We start from the raw sequence: 3682 nt of genomic DNA on the forward strand, positions 1-3682 counted from the left end.
GACGTCTCATGACCTCTGAAGATTATAGACATAAAGTGTGATAACCGCCACAACCCGCTATAGATCGCGTTACCTACCCCACGTGAGCGAAGCGAAAAGCGGGGTTAAGCAATTTGATCATTTTGTTTGTCTGTCTACAAATGTCGGTGTATGATCGAGGAACAACTTGTTTTAAATTGAATGTTTTATTTTGAACACGAATTGGAACATGATTCAGAAAACAAACCTGTGGTTTAGCAGTACTTTGGCTCTTAATTCGTCCCAACCACACGCGCAGGGAGGAGCGAGGCAAAATTTTTACTCTTTGTCTGTCTGGCAATCAAACAAAATTTAAAATCATTCCAAACAAGAAACTTACTGTTTTAGCAACGTCATAAATGACACAAACAACAGGCACGAACAACTAATGTAACGTGTTACATAAGATGGTGTAAAAGACGCTGCATCATTGGCGGTAAACATCCGAATTTTTTTTTCTTCTTCAACTTTTAAAATTATTTTATTTCAATTGAATTATATACTTGAACATTGAAGAACACAAATCCCCTTTTAGGTATTTTCAAAAACATTCCACTTGGCAGTATCTGGACGGAATATTACGGAATTTTCCATAAATCGTCTCCACCAATCAAATTTGTTGCTTGAAGACGCTGCCCATGTCCTTCTTTCTCAAAACTCCATGGGGTAAGGTGTTCTATTTTTATTTTTTTTGCATATAAGATCGAGGCTCGTGTAAGAGCTAACATCAATCACAAAAAGAACAAGCATTCTGAGTATTGCGCTGCAATACATGTCCCCTACCGGCAGTCTGTCGTCCGGAAAACTGTTGAGGAAATGACCAAAGTTCAAAGTGCCATAACTTTGTCAAAAATGATCGAAACGTCGTGAAGTTCGAACTTGATCTGTAACTTATCATGACGAAACAATGTACCAAGTTTGAAATCATTAGCATTAAGAGTTTAGAAAAAAAGTCCGGAAAACTGTTCTTTGCGTGACGGACTGACAGACGGAGGGATGGAGCGCAAACCTATAGTCCCCTCTGGTGTACACCGGTAGGGGACTAATAATAATAATAAACGGACACACAAAACATACAGTAAAGGGAGCGGGAGACGAGATGGGGAGAGAGGGAAGCACACAAGTACAACAGCAGAGAACAGGGACAACGGAACATCTGTGGGAGGGAGATGGCTTGGGTGGAGGAGGCATGGGAAGGGGAGGGGGAGGCATGGGAAGGGGAGGAGGAGGCATGGGAAGGGGGTGGGAGGAGGCAAGGGAAGGGGGGGGGGGAGGTGGGAGAGGCATAAAACATGTGGACACTGCTAGGACCTCCAGGAAAGAAGTTGGTATTTCAAAAAAGTGGATCTGGGTGAATTAACGGGGGTAGAAAAGATCAAGGTTTTGGATGGGGGAAGACAAGAGATGGTGGTGAACACCTGATTTAAAGACCTGGAGGGAGGAGTGGGATTGAAGAGAGTGAGGGAGTTTGTTCCAGAGGCGGGAGAAAAGAGGAAGGAAGGAGTGAAGTTGAGCAGAGAGCCGAGATTTTGGCAGTTTAACCATAAGAGGGTTGCTGGCAGATCTTGTGCGACCTGTAGGAATATTTGGGGGACAGAGCACAGATAGAGCTGGGGGATCAAGGCCGGAGAGGAGTCGATAGAAGACTATGAATTAGTTCCTTCACATCTTGAACTCTCCACCTCAATGTCCCATCACAGGTATACATCCCAGCTAACGTGCAATGTTCCTGCAACATTCCCAGGACATTTTAAACATTGCTGTGATGTTTAGCAGCGTTGTATAAATATTGCGTGTTAGCTGGGATGGAATCGTACATTGAGGTTATCGCCAAATAAGCATCTAGCTTCTCCTTTTTGAAAGTCTATCCCTCTGATAAAAACAAGAACGACCTCATTGTGGTCACAACCTGCGACAAAATCCGGTTGCAGTCCGACGTGCTTTATTACCGAGTGTGCCGACGATCTTGGTTAAACCTTACTAATAATTTTTATTCGATATTGATTAGATTTTTTGGGGTCACTCATCGTAACATTCGACCCAAACAAGGCCAACGGGAATCTAACGCAACAAACCTGGGCAGTGCATAATCAGCAGAGGACTACAGGCCTGAAGTCTTTGGCCCACCAGAAATCAGAAAACCAAGATGGCTGCCATATTATTTCATCTGGGTGTCATGGTGGGTGGAGTCAAGTGACAAATGTGGGTGGGGCCTGGTAGCTATTTGACCAATGGGTGTACATTTCAAAAATTTAGCCTGCACAAGACCCACAACAACAACAACAACAACAACAACCACAACAACAACCATGCAGAACCTCAACAACAACCATGTCACTAGTTTTGTCAAAAGTAGTCCACCACTTTTTAAAGTATCTTGCTATATATCATTTTTGAACTTATTCCTCAATGGTGAAGAATCACTTTGGAGAGAGAGAAAGGGGACAGACAAAGAAGGGGAGAGAGAAGGGGGGAGAGAGAGAAGGGGGGAGAGAGAGAAGGGGGGAGAGAGAGAAGGGGGGAGAGAGAAGGGGGGAGAGAGAAGGGGGGAGAGTGTAGGGGGAGAGAGATAGGGAAAGAGAGAGAGGGGGCGAGAGAGAGAGAGAGAGAGGAGGGAGGAGAGAGAGAGAAGGAGAAAGAGGAGGAGGAGGAGGAGAGAGGGGGAACGAGAGAGAAGCAGTGGAGAGAGAAGGGGGGAGAGAGGTAGGGAAAGAGAGAGAAGGGGAGGGAGGGAGAGAAAGACAAGGAGAGAGAGAGGGGGGGAGCGAGAGAGAGAAGGGGGGAGAGTGTAGGGGGAGAGAGATAGGGAAAGAGAGAGAGGGGGCGAGAGAGAGAAAGAGAGAGAGAGGAGGGAGGAGAGAGAGAGAAGGAGAAAGAGGAGGAGGAGGAGGAGAGAGGGGGAACGAGAGAGAAGTAGTGGAGAGAGAAGGGGGGAGAGAGGTAGGGAAAGAGAGAGAATGGGAGGGAGGGAGAGAAAGACAAGGAGAGAGAGAGGGGGGGAGCGAGAGAGTGAAGGGGGGAGAAAGACAAGGAGAGAGAGAGGGGGGGAGCGAGAGAGTGAAGGGGGGAGAAAGACAAGGGGAGAGAGAGAAGGGAAAGAGAGAGAAGCAGTGGAGATAGAAGGGGGGGGGGGGGCGGGCAGAGTAAAGAGGGAGAGAGAAGAGAAAGAGGGGAGCAGAGATAGAGAGAGAGTGACAGAGAGAGAGTGGTTTTTTGGATTGTTTCAAGAAACGTGTTTGACTGTATCATGGTTTAACCTTTACACATGGTTCACCTTTACGCATGATGCACCTTTACGTCTGGTTGACCTTCATAAATGTTTCACCTTTACGTGTGGTTCAACTTTAGGCATGATTCCCCTTTACGTGTGGTTCACCTTTACATATGATTCACCTTTACACATGATTCACCTTCACACATGGTTCACCTTTACGCATGGTTCACCTAAATGCATGATTCACCTTTACACATAATTCACCTTCATGCATGGTTCACCTTACACACCTGTGAATCTGTAAATCAGAGCGTTTGGACATTTACCAGTTACCTTTGATAATTATTTTGTCACAGATTGACATAACATTTGCCGATTACAATCCGCATGAAATCTACTGCCTCTGTAACTGAATCGTGCATGTTCATCTCTTCCTGTTGGTAACGAAAC

This window comes from Myxine glutinosa, chromosome 5, assembly GCF_964187855.1.
Source record: "Myxine glutinosa chromosome 5, kmMyxGlut1.1, whole genome shotgun sequence".
NCBI classification, from domain to species: domain Eukaryota; kingdom Metazoa; phylum Chordata; class Myxini; order Myxiniformes; family Myxinidae; genus Myxine; species Myxine glutinosa.